We start from the raw sequence: 19,905 nt of genomic DNA on the forward strand, positions 1-19,905 counted from the left end.
ATGTTGATTTATATTTTGCATGTGACTTGGATGATAGGAGATCCACTTATTGACATGTTTTTACTCTTGTAGGTGGAACTATTAGTTGGATGTCAAAGCTTCAAAACATAGTTGCTTTAAGCACTACTGAGGAAAAATACATGGTAACTGTCTCACATGCTTGTAAAGAGGAAATTTGGTTAAAATGTTCACTAGGTGATTCTGGAAGCATGTAGGACAAGGTGAAAGTATTTTGTGATAGTGAAAGTGTTATTCATTTGGTGAGGAATTGTAAATACAATTTTGTAAGACAAGCTATTGATGAAAGTGGAGCAGTGGATCTGGAAAAATTCAATGGAGAGCAAAATTTTGTAAATATGTTCACAAAACCAATTTTGTTGGAGAAGTTGAAATGGTACCTAGCTTCTCTTGTCTTGCAAGGAAGGTGATGAATATTTTTGACATGATATATCAAGTAAATTGTTTTCAAGTTTGAGATTTTTATAAGTTGCCAATTATTTCCCTATATTCTTGGGATAATCCCTTAAATTGGTTCCTTTGGTTTGGGTTATTTTTCCTAATCTAAGTTTTGAAAAAAACATATAAAAGGAATAGTTTTGTTTTATGTAAAAAGTTTCTTGTGTAATTTCTTTAAAAATTGTGGATAGATTTAGAAAAAATATGACAGATTGTTATTTATCAATGTGAGCCTATAGAGGCAATAAGAAAAAAAAATGAATGAAGAGTCGGTTGTTGGATAATGTATGCTTATGAGTTGAATCTTGTAAAGATCCCTTGAATAATAAGAATATTGATTATGATTTCCCTGTGGATGTTTCACTCTAAAGGAGAGTTTTCCCACGTAAACCATTGTGTCAATTTATGTGTTTGATTATTTTTTTATCTTGTTTATTTGCCATTATTTTCTGTCTAAGAAACTTTACAAAACTATCTAGAATAAGCAACAAGCCTCTGTATTCAACCTAGACCAACCATCAGCCATGAACTTCATCCTTTTGTCTTTTCCATATTTTCTTAGATGTGGTTCTTAGATTTGTCTTCAATGGCCCAAGTTGGGTAATCAAAGAGTTTGGTTTGAAGTTATAGTACAGATTTCTGGTGTGAGACTTATGTTGGGAAGTAAAATTATAAGCGTGTACATGAACACATTCCTCTAGCCCGATAATGGGTCTAGCTACAACAAATACATTTTCTGGAATATTTCCTTAGGTTAGAATCAATCAAGAGGGCCTACCTCTTCGTCGCTTATCCTGCTTGATGATGTCCTTGCTTGCTCGCTCCAAAAATCTTCTCGCTTCCTTCTTCAAGCTCTGAAACAAGTAAACAACAACAACACACAAGCATAATAATAGACAAATTGAAATTCAACTTGCTTAACAAGTCAATAAACATCATAACATGGATATTTAATATTACAAAACATGTAGGAAATCAATTGATAGTTGCATATATTGATACCAAAGAGAGATTACAACCATTCGTCTTGATGTCACAGTCTTCCTCTGACAAGACCAGGTTCCCACACATCTACCAGCACTCCATGATGCCTTCAAACAATAATAGTTTAAAATGTCTTCCCTTTAGGCTTCACTCCAAACCAAACACACTTCTCCCTCACACAACTTGATGGCTAAAAATAGTAATAGCTTTCTTGTCTAATCAAAATAGTATACTCACACTCAACCAAAACTATAACTAGCTTGTGCATTGGGAAGAATGGATGTTTATATAGGAAATATGGATGGGAGATGGATCCGCTTCTCATGGGAGAAGGACTTATCCCTTGAGGTAGTTCCATCATTATAGAGTAAAGGATCCCAAATTTTCATCCTTGACCCCATCCAGCCAAACCATTTACCAGACTTCCGTTACAAAGCTTCTGGAGCTGGAAGCTTGGGCTCTAATTTAAAAAACTTTCCATAATAGGACGGCGCGATTGGAACACAACTCAGTTGCACCAGTTGGCACGGGTAATAGTGCTAATCTCTGCAAATCGGCATGAGGGAGACAAAGGTCATTAGCACTGACATTGTAAACATGGTAAAACAAAATTTTCAGGGGAAATGGTGCAAAAGGGAAATGATCTGCTCATGAAGACGGACATAATGGGAGGTTCTCCATGAAGGCAAAGAATGTGAGGTTCACTGTAGAGGTCCTCCAGGATCAAAGAATGGGGAGTATAGGGACAATGACAAAATTTTGTGTAACAGATTCCCCCTAAAGTGTGAAGGTCGAACCAAAGTGAGGGATGAAATGCTTTATAAATCAGTGTGGGGAACTAGTCTGTCATCAGAAAACCTGCAAGAAAGTACAGATTGTTGGCATTATGATTCAGGTTTGGTGCTATGGCACAGGTGTTGTACTTGATGGAAACTCACTCAAGTGGTAGATCTCTGTTTAGGCTCTCAAAATCATAGAAAATGAGATACCCATAGGTGATCCTAAGAGAAGCTGCAGACCCGCAGGTACTCCGACCAAGAAGTGTGGACATATCACCAAGTGCTCCGTTCAGAAGGTGTGGACCCTAGTTCACTCACTCCAATGCAGAGAAGCGCACACACGTGGGATTTCTTATGTTTGGCCCTTGGTATTTTGACCGTCGATCATGATCCTATGGTTTTGGTCCATGGTATAGGATCTAAAGTATTGAACCCCGGTTTGGATCCCTTGTATTGGTTTTCGATGGTTTTGTCCCATGGTGTGAATAAGGGCTTGCCTATAAAAAGGAAAGGAGATCACTTGGCTAGACATTTGTGAAAATTGAATATCTTAAGATCTGAAATTTTGGGAGATCGGTTTTAAAAGCTAGATCTAAATCAAGGTGAATTTTAAGGTGAATCTATTGATAGGTCGTAATCTCTTGGGTGCATGATCAGATCCGTGGATCTGAATGTCTATGGCACATTGGAGGACTGTTAATTTGGCTCTATTCAGAGGTCTGCAGGCGATCCACAGCGCAGGTGCGAGGGTCTGCAGTGCAGCAGAAGGCACAGGTGCGGGGATCCGCAGCGTAGCAGAAGGCACAGGTGCAAGGTACGCTGTGCAGAAGAAGGCACAGTGCAGAGGTACGCATGGGAACAGAAGGATGTTAAAATTGGAAACCAGGGCAAAACTTCATGTGGGTCATCTTATTCATGGCTAATAATATTTTTATTAGATTCCTCTTGTCGAGAGGTGTAGGATTGATATAAAGATCATCCAATTCCGATAAGTATTCATGGAGATATGAATTTATTTTGATTATGGAATTATTATCAAGCCGACCTGCAACTCATGTAGGCTCAGAAGCCCAATAGTCGCATCTATTCACCCACCAACGTTGTGTATAAATATAAGAGGACTTTTCCTAATTTGGAATCACTCATCTCATCACATCTCTCTCTCTCTACTGCACAGATATGAGTCTCTTCTCTACTGCACTGAAATGGGTCTCTCTCACACATGTGAAGCCGGAAGCTGTTGAATTTGAAGCTGCAACTGCAGAAGTAAAGATTAACTTGCGTGGCCTAGAATATCTCCTCTTTGGAACTACGCTGTGGGTTCATCTGAACCTCCTTTGAAAGCCGCAACTTTTGGTGGTGGAATGAAGTCAATCCGACGAACGGTTTGCAAGATATCGACTGCCCTAGTTTGAAGCCGGAAACTGCTGAAACTGAAGCTACAACTGCAGAAGTAAAGATTGACTTGCGTGGCATAGAATATCTCCTCTTTGGAACTATGTTGTAGGTTCCTCTGAACCTCCTTTGAATTCCACAACTTTTGGTGGTGGAATGAAGTCAATCCGACGAACGGTTTGCAAGATATTGACTGCCCTAGTTTGAAGCCGGAAACTGCTAAAATTGAAGCTGCAACTGCAGAAGTAAAGATTGACTTGCGTGGACTAGAAGATCTCCTCTTTGGAACTGTTCTGTAGGTTCATCTGAACCTCCTTTGAAAGCCTCAACTTTTGGCGGTGGAATGAAGTCAATCCGAGGAACGGTTTGCAAGATATCGACTACCCTAGTTTGAAGCCGGAAACTGCTGAAACTGAAGCTACAACTGCAGAAGTAAAGATTGACTTGCGTGGCCTAGAAGATCTCCTCATCTGAACTACGCTGTAGGTTCATCTGAACCTCCTCTGGAAGCCGAAACTTTTGGTGGTGGAATGAAGTCAATCCGACAGTCAGTTTGTGAGATATCGTCTGCCGTGTTTGATAATGAAGCCGCTAATGCTGATGCTACTGATCTAGGGTTTGCTACTGCTGATATGAATCAGATTTATTGTACTATTTCTCTCTGCTGAATTATTGAAGATAAAAGAAGATTTGATCAAATGGTTTCCCCACACATTGTGGGGTTTGTCCCTGGCTAGCCGCCACATCTTGTGTCTCTTGTCTTGGCTTATTTTCTGTTGATCATTTAATGTTCTATCTGCACTTTACTTTATGTACATGTGATTGCTAATCGGTGGAATATAATAAGAAAAAGAAGTAAATTGTTATAAGCATAGAACATAGCATAACTTAACATGGTATCAGAGCTGAGGTGAAGACAAAGCCTGAGCAAGAGCAAGAGCAATCATCGAAGAGAATATTGGCAAGGCTATCCTAAAAGAACTATTCCCTGCCGAAGACAAGCTCCGTGAGAAAGCTGACTATCACGGATGGAAGATGTCTATTGATCTAACCCTTGAGAATCAAGGAGTGTTGGATCATGTGAGAGGAAATATTGTTGAGCCTCCATCAAATGCATCTGCTGCTGCCTGGAACAAATGAAAAAATGGAGAAGTAAAAACAATAGAAGATCATCCGGGACTCTATCGACAAGCACTTGGTGGCCTACATCTCTGAACTGGACACCTCCAAGTAAATCTACGATAGACTGGTGAGTTTATTTAAAGTTAATGGTGAAAATCAAGTTTTGTTTCTTAGAAATAAGCTGAGGGAAATCAAGAAGGGTAAAGATGAAAGTATGCAAGCATACTTCTTAAGAATCACCGAGATCAAGAACGATCTCCTATCTATTGGGGAAACTATTACTGACAGAGAAATGACACTCACAACTCTTGGAGGATTTCCATTTGAATGGTATGTCTTCAGGACTACTCTTTTGAACTATAATGTAATTCCTAGTTTCGAGGAATTAATGGCTAGATGCATTCAAGAAGAAACAAGGGAAGAAGTGCAAGAAATGCCCATGCCTAAAGGTCCTCCTGCTGCCTTTTCTTCTCATGCAAAGAAAAGAAATAATTCCGGGACTAAATCAAAAGGAAATGCTAGACCTAAGGCTAGAAGAAAATGACGATGTTACAAAGCAAGTCACTATGTATGAGATCATGAGCATCATGATGAATGAGATCATGGACATAAAGGGAAACATGAGATCATGGACATATAGGATAGCATGATGATGATGCACACTAGTTTGAGCAGCATTATGATGGATAAAATCATGGACATGGGCAACATGATGATAATCATGATTAGAGAAGCATGGTACAGTATGTAGTGGTGCAACTCGAAATCCCTCTGATGGCAATCAAAGGAATGACAAATTCAATAGCAAAGGTAAGAGGACAGCTGGGAATCAAGGAAGAGGACAAGCATTCAAGAAGGCTAGAAAGTCCAGGATGTATTAAATGCACCTAACCTCAAAAAGGACCTAGTGTCCATCTCGACAATGGAAGACAAAGGCTCAAGGTAACCTTCAGCGATGGCAAGGAACCTATATGGAAAAATAATGTTAAAGATGCCTTTACTCTTGGGTTTAGTGTCGATTGATTATATAAGGTCGATGGAAGTCTGCTAGGTGTCATGTCTTGTGACACAACTCTTTAGTCCAAACTTTGGCATCAGAGGTTTGCCCACCTTCATTACAAAGCTCTACTTGATGTAAGACAGATGGTAACAGGGATGCCCGAATTCCAAGTAGAGAAAGAAGGTGTATGTCTGGGATGTGCCAAAGGAAAGCTCAAAAGGGGACCATTCCCCTCAAGCCAAAGCAAGACCTCCGATATATTATAATTGGTTCACTCAGGCATACCTAAGGTTGGCATTAAGAGGGAGACTACTACACCACATACTCCTGAGTAGAATGGTGTGGTGGGAAGGAAGAACCGCACAATTATGGAAGCTGTCCGGGCCATGCTAATCTATGTAGCTGGTCAAAGGGAAGTCATAGTTAGTCATGATGGCACCTTTGACGAAGATATGGCTCTCAGCAAGGTGATCAGTCTTCCGATTTTGAGGAGCTCTCAAGAAGCTGACACCAGGGAACCGAAAGAAAAGGATGATGAATCAATGCCTGATGTAGAAGAACCCATGGATCCGGTTGATCCTCCTCCATATGAGCCTTCCTCTTCTAGGAAGAGGCCTTCATGGCTTAAGGAGTTACTTGATGATGCTGAAGGACATGCTGCACCCCGAGGAACCTTTCGTGAAAGTAAACCTAACCATAATGAGCACGATCATACAAAATGAGCCTTCGTAATTCTCAGATGCCGTTAAGCATCAAGTACGGAAGGATGCTATGACCGAAGAATATGAGTCTATCATAAAGAATGATGTTTGGGAAGTAGTTCCCAGACCCCAGGACAAGACTGTTTTTACTTCCAAATGGCTTTACAAGTTAAAGCATGCAGCAGATGCAAGCACAGAAAAGTATAAGGCTCGTTTTGTTGCTCGAGGTTTCTCCCAAAAGGAAGGTATAGACTATGATGAGATATTTGCACCTATTTCCAGATATATGACCATCCGCTCGATCATAGCCCTTGCCGCTTCACAAGGATGGAACCTACATCAGATGGATGTCAAGACTGCGTTCTTGCATGGCTCGATCAAAGAAGAGGTCTACGTGGAGCAACCCGAAGGATTTGAAAATCTCATATATGCAGGTTGAAGAAAGCTCTCTATGGGCTGAAGCAAGCACCCCAAGCATGGTATGAGAGGATCGATAGCTACTTGATGAAGCTGGGATTCACTAGGAGTTAAGCTGATCCTAACCTTTACTTTAAGGTTGAAGATGACAAGCCTCTCATACTGGTGTTGTATGTGGATGACCTCTTTCTAATAGGTGCAGACCCTCTCATTCACAAATCTAAGAGGGAGATGGCTTCTGAATTTGAAATGAAGGACCAAGGGCTTGAAGTGTGGCAGAAGCCAAGGGAAATTTTCCTATCTCAAGGAAATATGTGGTAAAGATATTGGAAAGATTCAGTATGATGGATTGCAAGCCTATGACTACCTTGAGGATCTTAACTTTTAGAATTTATATGGTAGTGATGTCAGACCAGACTTGGGAAATGCCTTAGAGTTTCAAAAACTCATTCGCATTGATGTTCTTGGTGAACCTCCGTCCGAACATATGTTTTACAGTTAGCATTGTGAGCTCATATTTGGTTGAACCTGACTGAATTGATGCCATGAATCTTCTGAGATGTCTTCAGGACACAATCTCTCATGGATTAAGATACACTGCCGGAGATGTGAGACTACTTGGATATACTGATGTTGATTGGGCAGGCAGTGCGGTGAACCGTAAGAGCACTTCCGGATCCTATTTCACCTTGGGATCTGCTTCAATATCCTGGATGAGCAGGAAGCAGAAGTCGGTGGCTTTGAGCACCGCCAAAGCAGGATATATTGTTGCTAGCATAACCTTGTGTGAGGCAGTCTGGTTGCGAAAGCTCTTCAGTGAGTTGTTTGGATTTACATTGGATACCACTGTGATTCTCTGTAACAACCAGAGGTGGGATTCGATTATTGAGGAATCCTGTATTTTTCAATTGCTCCAGCAGATAGACATCATCTGGGATATGAGTCGATGAGCAAGGAAGCTCCATCACATTAAGATGATGTACAGGTTGATACACCTTGTCAAAGCCCCGAGGAAAGATCTAATCTGTGATTTTCCCAAACGACTTGGAGTCGGCAAGAAACCCTTGTACAAGGGTCCTACATGTTGCATACGTTGAGCTTTGGGAGCTCTGAGGGATTGCGGTTCCTACTGGAGCAACATATGACCACAAGGTGACTCACCCTCCCCTGGTGGTGCACACTGGAACAAGATGATTCGCTCTCTTGTTGAACATGATGATTCGCTCTCCTGTGTAGCAGGATGATTAGTTCCCCTGTGAGGCCTGGATTGATGTGTTCTCCATGGCAGCCTGGATTGATGTGTTCTCCACGGCAATTGTAGCAGGATTGATGTGTTCTCCTGTGAGGCCTGGATTGATGTCTTCTCCATGGCAATTGTAGCAGGATTGATGTGTTCTCCTGTGAGGCCTGGATTGATGTGTTCTCCATGGCAATTGTAGTAGGATTGATGTGTTCTCCTGTGAGGACAGGATTGATTAGTTCCCCTGTCGAGGCATCCTACCCATGCAATCTAGGACTCATGGGAAGTACCTCTCATCTGATCAATGAGCAGGGAAATGAAGTTAGGGACCATAGTAGTACCGATGGACGCATCGTTGTAACTACCGTACTCCCTATTCTAGGATGACCTCCATTGACCTGGGATCAATGATACTAGTCTGGGACCAGTGGTAGGAGTTGTGCCATACTATGACGTTGACTTTGGGTCGGTTGAGAGTAGTCTGGGATCAGTGGTACATACTCTGAGACTGACTTTGAGTCAATGGAGGATGATATTGGTCTGGGACCATTGGAGTTGTACTCACTATGACGCTGACTTTGGGTTGGTTGAGACTGGTCTGGGACCAGTGGTACATACTCTGAGACTGACTTTGAGTCAGTATGATACATCCTTGATCATTTCTTCTTCTTCATAATTCGAACAAAAGCAGAGCAGAACAAAACAATGCAAGAGCATAGCAGAACAGAGCAAAATAGTACAGATCAGTGCAGGCAGAAAAAGACAAAGCAGAACACGTAGAATAGAGCAGAGCAGGGCAAGGGTCAGGCTGTACAGGGCAGTGCATTTGATGGATGAATAGTAACGACCGATAGACAGATTGCAGATGAAGTTCTCCATGGTTGAGAGGGAGTGTTAAAATTGGCAACCAGGGAAAAACTTCATGTGGGTCATCTTATTCATGGCTAATAATATTTTTATTAGATTCCTCTCATCGAGAGGTGTAGGATTGATATAAAGATCATCCAATTCTGATAAGTATTCATGGAGATATGAATTTATTTTGATTATGGAATTATTATCAAGCTGACCTACAACTCATGTAGGCTCAGAAGCCCAACAGTCGCATCTATTTACCCACCAAAGTTGTGTATAAATATAAGAGGACTTTTCCTCATTTGAACTCACTCATCTCATCACATCTCTCTCTCTCTACTGCGCAGATATGAGTCTCTTCTCTACTGCGCTGAAATGGGTCTCTCTCTCTCACACATGTGAAGCCGGAAGTTGTTGAATTTGAAGTTGCAACTGCAGAAGTAAAGATTGACTTGCGTGGCCTAGAAGATATCCTCTTTGGAACTGCGTTGTAGGTTCATCTGAACCTCCTTTGAAATCCACAACTTTTTGTGGTGGAATGAAGTCAATCCGACGAACGGTTTGCAAAATATCGACTGCCCTATTTTGAAGCCGGAAACTGCTGAAACTGAAGCTGCAACTGCAGAAGTAAAGATTGACTTGCGTGGCCTAGAAGATCTCCTCTTTGGAACTACGCTGTAGGTTCATCTGAACCTCCTTTGAAAGCCTCAACTTTTGGTGGTGGAATGAAGTCAATCCGACGAACGGTTTGCAAGATATCGACTGCCCTAGTTTGAAGCCGGAAACTGCTAAAACTGAAGCTGCAACTGCAGAAGTAAAGATTGAATTGCGTAGCCTAGAAGATCTCTTCATCTGAACTGCACTATAGTTTCATCTGAACCTCCTCTAGAAGCCGAAACTTTTGGTGGTGGAATGAAGTCAATCCGACGGTCGGTTTGTGAGATATCGTCTGCCCTAGTTTGATAATGAAGCCGCTAATGTTGATGCTACTGATATAGGGTTTGCTACTACTGATATGAATCAAATTTATTGTATTATTTCTCTCTGCTGAATTATTGAAGATAAAAGAAGATTTGATCAAAATGTTTCCCCACACATTGTGGGATTTGTCCCTGGCTAGCCGCCACATCTCGTGTCTCTTGCCTTGGCTTGTTTTCTGTCGATCATTTAATGTTCTATCTGCACTTTACTTTATGTACATGTGATTGCTAATCGGTTGAATATAATAAGAAAAATAAGTAAACTGTTATAAGCATAGAACATACCATAAGTTAACAAAGGAGTAGTTGCGGAGGTACGCTGTCAGGCAGATAGTGCAGGTGCGGATCTGAGCAGAGATACACAGGGCAGCAGAAGGAGTAGGTGCAGAGGTACGCAGAGCAAAAGAAGGAACAGGTGTGGATCTGTACAGTTTAGACACAGAAGAGCTGCGGATATTCGCAGGCCTCTATTGATGAAGTTGCAGACCTTTCTTGAAACATTTTTTGGCTGTCTTTTATCTATTGCTGAAGAATTCTGGGTTTAGATTACTGGTATTGTTGACCTGGTTAGTGCATTCTGAGAAGTTATTGGTTGATTCATTGGTTGATTGAAAAAGTTGATTGGGTGATTCACATGTACTTGATGATTATTTGATGTTCATGGATCCAGTTTGAAAATTTATGAAAAGTGGTCCTTGGAAGAAATGAAGTAGGGAGTTGTAGCTCCCTTCTAGGAGAGACTGGAAAACGAGAGAGGGTTGTAGCTCTCTGCAAGTTGCAGCCTACGTACTGGTAAAGGATTGCACCAGTACAAAATCGTTGTAAAAGAATTTTCTAATTGAAAGAAGATAGAGACATATTGCAGCAGGTGGTTTTCACCCACATTGGGTTTCCACCTTATATCTGGTGTTCTTTGGTGTGATTATCTGTTTTTTTTGTTCTTGCTCATTATTATATGGTATTGACATACAAACTAATGATCAATATCTGAAGAATAACTTAAAGTATAAATCTGGAAGATATATTGAAAAGAATCTGATAATACTGATTCACCCCCCCTCTCATTGTTATTTCCAACAATTAGAATCAGAGCAGGTCCTTCAGAAGAAGCTTGATCGCTTGGAGGAATATCCATCATCATGAGCAACTACGAGAGAGAAGCATCTATTAGGCCACCGATTTTTGATGGGACAAACTGTGTGTATTGGAAGGTAAGAGTTACTGCCTATCTTCAATCACTTGGTACAGAAGTCTGGGATATCATAGATACAGGGTACACTTTTCCTTCAACAACTCCTATAGATCCGGATGAGAAGAAGAAATATGAAACATATGCAAAAGCAGTCAATACTCTATTAGGATGCCCATCTCAATCAGAATTTGTCAAGGTAATGCAGTATAAATCCGCAAAATAAATATGGGACAAGATTGTTCTGAGCTATGAAGGAGATGAACAGGTAAAACGAGCAAAACTTCAAACCCTCAGGCTTCAGTATGAAAATCTCAGAATGCACAATGATGAAAGTGTGGCTAACTATTTCCTTCATGTAGATGAGATTGTTAATTGTATGAAAAATTTGGGTGAAGAAATAAAAGAGGTTGTTGTGGTTGAAAAGGTTCTAAGATCTTTGTCCCTTAGGTTTGAATCTAAAGTTTCTGCAATAGAAGAAAAGGAGAATCTACGAAACCTTACCATGTCATAGCTATACAGGATTCTAACTGCTTATGAAATGAGGAAGGGAGAACCATCAGACAGGAGAGAAGCAGCTTTCTAGGCTTCAGGCAAAGGAGACTACTATGAGTTAGGACATGCGTCAAAAGAGGAAGAAGAATAATTTTTTTTCAAAAACCTTCAACGGGGTACTGGAAGATTCAGAGGTAAGTTACCTTTCAAATTTTTTGCTTGTGGGAGAGTCAGTCACTATGCTGCCAAATGTCCTCATAAGGATAAAAATGACAAAGGGAAGGAACATGTTAGATGGAACAAGAAACATAATGTAACTAAGAAAAGTTACTATACTCATGAAGATAGTGATGGTCTTTCAAATAGTGATGAAGATGAATGAGGTAATAACTATAAAATTTTAATGGCTTTTGAAGATGATGATTACATGGATGTTATAGATGTGGATGGCTTTTATGAAGATATTTCTGGACTCAAAACATGTTTAGAAGAAAAGAATGTGGTCATTGATACTCTGCAATTCCAACTTGATGAAAAAGAAAATTTTCTTGAGAAGTTAGAATGTGAAATTGTTGGCCTTAGAAAAGAAATTAAGAAAACAAAGGCTCTTAATCTTAAATTTGTTAAAGGATCTAAAACTCTAGATGAGATTATCAATGTACAACATTCTCCACTAATCAAGACAGGTCTGGGGTATAATGGAGAAGCATCTCAAGCATCCACCTCAAAGAGTTATCTCAATGCAGCAAGGAGGGATGAGAAAAAGCCCAATGGAGATCACCAGGTAAAACAAGGACGAATTACATCAAGAATAAACAAGAACTACCAGGTAAATCAGGGGCAATCCACCTTAACGATGAACAAAAGCTACAACCAGCCACAGGTTAAATCTTCTCAATTTGCCTCAAGAATGGATGACAATAGAAACTACAATTATTTGGTAGGTAGATTTGATAATTGCAGAAGTTTCTTCAATGGCCAATGTTTCTCTTGCCATAACTTTGGCCACAAAGTAGCTCAACGTGTTTCCTATAAAACAATTATGACTAGAGAAGCTCAAAAACAAAGAAGCATGACTGGGATCACGAAAAGGACCTATAACAACTTTTCGGCCCTTGAAAATGAAATTGAATGTTCTATTTGTAATAACTTTGGTCATGAAGATTCTAAATGCAGGAGCAGGTTTTGGCAGACAAAGGAACAAGCCTCAAGTACCAGAACATGGAGAATAAAGGAACCACAACCAGAAAGATGTGGGATAACCTTTTATGCAGAAGGACGGGAAAATCAATGGTACATCGATAGCATATGTTCGAAACATATGACAGGTGATAAAGAAAAACTTGAATCATATAGTGTTTTAGAAAAAGGAAATAAAGTTTCTTTTGGAAATGATACCTCTGCAGTCATAAAAGGAAGAGGCACTACTCAGTTGAAAGAAAAGTTCAAATCTGGAAATGTTTTGTATGTTGATGGCTTGAAGCATAATCTTCTGAGTGTCAGTGAGATGTGCGATCAAGGAACCGAGGTAATATTTCGATCAAATGGATGTAGTGTTCATGATCTTGATACAGGAAAAACAGTGATCAAAGGCAGAAGAACTCCAAATAACTTATACATATTTGATGAAGGACAAAAACAATGCTATTTGAGCAAGGATGATGAACACTGGTTATGGCACTGGAGCTTGGGGCATCTAAGCTTTTCACAAATAAGGAAAGCATGCAAGTATCAGGCAGTTCATGGTCTTCCAGATATCAAAATTCCAGAGAACACCATATGGAAATCATGTCAGTTTGGTAAGCAAACCAGAACTAACTTCCCTGAGAAGGAAGGATTAGCCAGCAAGCCTCTTGAACTAGTCCATACAGATGTATGTGGTCCATTTAGGACAAGGTCACCTCGAGGAGAAGAATACTTTATATTATTCATTGGCGACTTCTCCAGGATGGTTTGGTTAGGACTTATGAAACACAAGGACGAAGCATTCGAAAAATTCAAATGTTTCAAAGCCTTGGCTGAAAACGAATCATATCACAAAATTAAGTGCCTCAGGTCTGACAGAGGTGGGGAGTTTACCTCAAATCAATTTTTCGATTTCTGTGAAGAACATGGAATAAGAAGGGAATTCTCCACAGCTAGGACTCCTCAGCAAAATGGAGTGGTGGAAAGGATGAACAGAACGGTTCAACAAATGGCTCGTGCTATGCTTGATGAGTCTGGAACTCCCGTAACCTTCTAGTTTGAAGCTGCATTTGCTGCGGTTGTTATTCTCAACAAAACAAATGTCTGAGTGAACAGCACTCAAACTCCTCATGAGATTTGGTATGGTGAGACTCCTTCGGTAAAGCATTTCAAAATTTTTGGAAGCAAATGCTATATTAAGAATAATGATGAACAGCTTGGCAAACTTGAACCTAGAGCAGATGAAGGCATTCTCCTTGGTTATTCCCCTCACAGCAAAGCATATAAGTGTTACAATAAAAGAATTGGAAGAATTGTTGACAACATTGATGTGGTGGTTGATGAAAAAGGAAACATTCCTAGGCAAGTAAATCATGAAAATATCGAAGAGGATGAATACTACCCTCCAAATCAGACTGAAGATGAATAAGAACCTCAAGAGGCACCAGAGGAACAGACAAGGATAGAAGAGAAGACTCCATCTAGGTATGTCCAAAAGAATCATCCAGAATCTCAAATCTTGGGGCAAAAGGAGGTAGGCGTACAAACAAGAAGAACAATTGCAGAAGCTTCAATCTATTTGGCATTACTCTCCTCCACTGAACCAGAAAAATGTGAGAGAGGCATGCAAAGATGAATGCCGGGTCAAGGAAATGGATGAAGAACTTGAGAAAATAAACAAGAACAATACTTTGCAGTTGGTTCCTAGACCAAAAGATAAGAATGTCATAGGGACAAAATGGGTCTTCAAAAATAAGTTGAATGAAAATGGGGAAGTAATTAGAAACAAGGCCAGACTTGTTTGTAAAGGGTATGCTCAACAAGAAGGAATAGACTTTGAAGAAACTTTTGCTCCTGTTGCAAGACTTGAGGCCATCCGAATGTTCCTTGCTCTCTCAAGCTTTTAGAAGTTCAAAGTATTTCAAATGGACATGAAATCAGCCTTTCTGAATGGAGGCTTAGAAGAAGAAGTATACATTGAGCATCCAGATGGTTTCATTCTTGGGAATGATCCAAATCTTGTATGAAGACTGAAAAAGGCTCTCTATGGTCTTAAACAGGCTCCAAGGGCTTGGTACTACTGTTTGGACAAATACCTTCATCAACAAGGTTTTTCAAAAGGATCAGCAGATAGAAATCTTTATATAAAAATTGAAAATGACAAATTGCTAATACTTGTTGTATATGTAGATGATATTATCTTTGGCAGCAATGAAGAAGCTATGAGTCAAAGCTTTGCCTTGGTGATGCAGAAAGAATTCGAAATGTCTTTGCTTGGAGAACTGAAATACTTTCTCGGTTTGAAAATCCAACAAAATGAAGACGGTGTCTTTTTGTCTCAAACCAAGTATCTCAAGCAGATCTTGAAGAAATATGGCATGGAAGATGCAAAACCAGTATGTACCCCCATGGTTACAGGATGCAGCCTCAGTGCAAATGATGAATCAGCAACAATGCATCAACCAACCTATAGATCTATGATTGGAAGTCTACTTTATTTGACAGGTACCCAACCAGACATTATGCATGCAGTGGGAATAGTTGGAAGATTTCAGGCAAACCCAAAGGAAACTCATCTTCAGGCAGTGAAGAGAATTTTCAAGTACCTTCAAGGAACTCAAAACTATGGCTTATGGTATCCTAGAAATACAGATCTCACTCTTCATGCTTATACAGATGCAGATTGGGCTGGAAGCGTGGATGACAGAAAGAGCACAAGTGGTGGTGCATTCTTTATGGGTTCCATATTAGTATCTTGGTTCAGCAAGAAACAGAGTTCGATTGCTTTATCTACAACTAAAGCGGAATATGTGGTTGCTGCATCTTGCTGCACTCAACTCCTTTTGATGATGAAGACCTTGCAGGATTTTCAAATCACTTGTACACCACCTATCTCCATCCTATGTGATAATACAAGTGCTATCAGCATTTCAAAGAACCCAGTCATGCATTCAAAGACCAAGCATATACCTATCAAATATCATTTTCTTTGGGAACAAGTGCTTGAAAAAAAGGTCAAGTTGGAGTATGTTCCTTCTAAGGAACAAGTTGCTGATATACTCACCAAACCATTGCCCAGGGAGACCTTTGAATACCTCAGGAAAAATCTAGGGGTAGTTGATACATCATCTTGTTGTTGAATCTCATCTGTTTTAGAGATTGTTGATTGTACGCAAGTTTCATATGGGGTATACGCGTACATTTGCTGGGTTATGGATTGGTCGAAGATCGAATGGCACAAGTTCAGGGGGAGCATATATCCTTCTAATAATGCATTTTTGGCATTATGGTAGAAATTCTTGGAGGAGAAAGTACAGAAGGAGAACATGGATGCTGATCTGAATATTGCTTCTAATATATCTCTATCTCTTTTGTCAAAGTCATGTATGGTGTATGGTAGTCTATGGTTCTTCATGAAGAATTTTTCTTTTGTAGATTCAAAAATTTTAGCAGGCACTCAAGGGGAGTATGGACAACAAAGGAAGAAAATATCTTGGTCTGCCCTTTGCCCTTGATGTCAAAGGGGGAGAATGACTTTGAGGATCTTGGGGTTGCCATCAAGTCCAAAGGGGGAGATTGTTGGCATTATGATTTAGGTTTGGTGCTATGTCACAGGTGTTGTACTTGATGGAAACTCACTCAAGTGGCAGATCTCTGTTCAAGCTCTCAAAATCATAGAAAATGAGATACCCGCAGGTGATCCTAAGAGAAGCTGCAGACCCACAGGTACTCCGACCAAGAAGTGCGGACATATCCGCAGGTGCTCCGTTCAGAAGGTGCGGACCCCAGTTCACTAACTCCAATGCAGAGAAGCACGCACACGTGGGGTTTCTTATGTTTGGACCTTGGTATTTAGCCCGTCGATCATGATCCTATGGTTTTGGTCCGTGGTATAAGATCTAAAGTATTGAACCCCAGTTTGGATCCCTTGTATTGGTTTTTTATGGTTTTGTCCCATGGTGTGAATAAGGGCTTGCCTATAAAAAGGAAAGGAGATCACCTGGCTAGACACTTGTGAAAATTGAATATCTTAAGATCTGAAATTTTGGGTGATCGGTTTTAAAAGCTAGATCTAAATCAAGGTGAATTTTAAGGCGAATCTATTGATAAGTCGTGATCTCTCGGGCGCATGATCAGATCTATGGATCTGACTGCCTGTGGCAGATTGGAGGACTGTTAATTTGGCTCTATTCAAAGGTCCGCAGGCGATCCACAACGCAGGTGCGGGGGTCCATAGCGCAGCAAAAGGCGTAGGTGCGGGGATCCGCGGCGTAGCAGAAGGCACAGGTGCGAGGTATGCAGTGCAGAAGAAGGCACAATGCAGAGGTACGTAGGGGAACAGAAGGACCAGTTGCGGAGGTACGCTGTCAGGCAGACAGTGCAGGTGCGGATCTAAGCAGAGGTACACAAGGTAGCAGAAGGAGTAGGTGCGGAGGTACGCAGAGCAGAAGAAGGACCAGGTGCGGATCTGTGTAGTTTAGACAATGAAGAGTTGCGGATATTCGTAGGCCTCTATTGGTGAAGTTGCAGACCTTTCTTGAAAAATTTATTAGTTGTCTTTTATCTATTGCTAAAGAGTTCTGGGTTTAGATTACTAGTATTGCTGACCTGGTTACTGCATTATGAGAAGTTATTGGTTGATTCATTGGTTGATTGAAAAAGTTGATTGGGTGATTCACATGTACTTTATGATTATCTGATGTTCATGGATCCGGTTTGAAAATTTATGAAAAGTGTTCCTTGGAAGAAAAGAAGTAGGGGGTTGTAGCTCCCTTCCAGGAGAGACTGGAAAATGAGAGAGGGTTGTAGCTCTCTGTAGGTTGTAGCCTGCGTACTGGTAAAGGACTGCACCAGTACAAAATCATTGTAAAAGAAGTTTCTAATTGAAAGAAGATAGAGACATATTGCAGCAGGTGGTTTTCACCCACATTGGTTTTCCACCTTATATCTTGTGTTCTTTGGTGTGATTATCTGTTTTTCCTATTCTTGCTCATTATTATATGGTTCTGATATACAAAGTAATGATCAATATCTGAAGAATAACTTAAAGTATAAATGTGGAAGATATATTGTAAAGAATTTGATGATACTGATTCACCCCCCCTCTCAGTATTATTTCCAACACAGAGACATATACATAAACGACGATCTCTGTCAAATGATACATGAATCGTGGCATGGACACGGCCATCCAGGGAATGATCACGTAAATGGATCTAGGTATGGGTGCAGCCATCCGTCAAAGAGGATCATAATGAAACCAAGGTATGGTCACAACCATCCAATAATGAGAACAATCACATATGATAACTCATGGTCTGGTCGTAGCCAGCCATCTGAAAGAGACATGCATACCATCATAAACCATGTCACACTACTTTGCAACCCAGACCTTTGTGATCTGAGTCTAGGGTCTTTCACTCCAACAGGACCTGATCAAAGTACAGATCCTAGCATGTGAATAGATGTGTTGATGTCGAACATGTTATAAAGTCACTTGATTACCAATCAATGATGTAAACTTTTAACAAGCGTGAGAGAAGCCACCAATAATGACAATGGTCCTCAAGGTACATCATCACAATTCGCGGAATGTGAATACAGGGACTGAAGTTAAACACCCGTGAAATCACTCGATCGAAAGCCATTTATGTGAACTTTTCATAGAGTGCGAAGAACTTGCCATTATTGCATGCAAGCTCTAAGGAACTGGAAGGGAGTCTCTCGGTCAACTTCTCATATAATGAGTTGAAGTGGATGGAAAGTGACCATGTCGAAGGAGGGCCATAATGAATCCCACATCATCGACACGAGACGAGAGGATGCAAAATGATTTTGGATGATATAGAGAATTAGAGGTAAGTCTACCTGTAGAAGGACAATTCTTAAACATCTCGATGACACAACTGGAAGTTTGGCAGCTTTTGGATCCATAGGATCGGTGGTCATGATGATGTGGCAAAGATCAAATGGAAGGAAATAATGAATGGCCCAAACCCAGGAAGGTCAACAATACAAAGGAGGATGTCCCAGCCCAACGCGAAGCAAAGAGTTTCATGTTCAAGAGTAAGCTGCTGACACGAGTCGATAGATTTCCAAATTTTCCCCCACCATTTCTGCCAAGTACCCCAATTATTTTTTAAACACAAGCTTAAAGGGGATAGCATATGCTTGCACTATAAGTTCATCCTTAGGACAAATCTGACCTAGTAAGTTTAACGAGCCCTAGGAAGGAGAAGCTCGTGTTTGTCATGGTGACGAATCCGATGTCGTTTAATAGTTTAACAAGTCCAGCAAAGGTGTAACTCGATATCTTTATCTTGTTTAGAGAGTTTGGAAAAGACACGTAAAGGAAAACTCCACATGGTCCCTTTTCATACATTTGTGTTTCTCGAGCCCAAAAAGGTAGAAAACAATACTTGAGAGAACTGCTTGACCATTCCAGTCAAGGAGTACCTTTTCCATAAATAGTGCCTTCCATCCTAAAAAATGGGTAAACTTATACTAGGAACTCAACATTTTGCATCCGTTAACAAGATCGAAATGACAAGGGCTTGTCCATCTTTTCACTTTTAAAGGGTCAAAAAAGAGCTGAAAGCGGGCCCCCCATTTTTATTCTCCTTAATGAGTCAAAAAGGGAAAAAACACTCGGCAATCTTTTCATATGAGTTTAACGAGTCGAGAAAAGAATTGAAACGTGACTCATCCTGGAGGAACGAGTGGTATAAAGGGTAGCAACTGGTTCTGACAATGATGAAACTAGTCAAAACATGTAATGGTCAAGAAGTTGGCTAATAAAATCACTCATTGTTGCGGTTCCTCAGGAAAAGGAAAAACAACCAAGTGAAAGCATATGATCGGCCAAAGATATGGTGGTGATGGAATAAAACAACCAAGGCTCATCTAGCAGAAATTAGCTGATTAAAATGACAATCACGAGATGTAAATCATGCATGAGTTCATTTTTACACAAGCTTGAACCATGGAGAACTTTGCTTGGATTCGGTTTCATGTTTACACAATCTTGAAATGAAAAACTATGCTTGCTATAATATTGCATGCCCCCATCATAATGACTCAATTCAAGGTACATGCCCCCCCAAGCTT

This window comes from Pinus tabuliformis, chromosome 9 (genome assembly GCF_031772625.1).
Source record: "Pinus tabuliformis cultivar Carrire ecotype Pingquan chromosome 9, CPIR1, whole genome shotgun sequence".
Lineage (NCBI taxonomy): Eukaryota > Viridiplantae > Streptophyta > Pinopsida > Pinales > Pinaceae > Pinus > Pinus tabuliformis.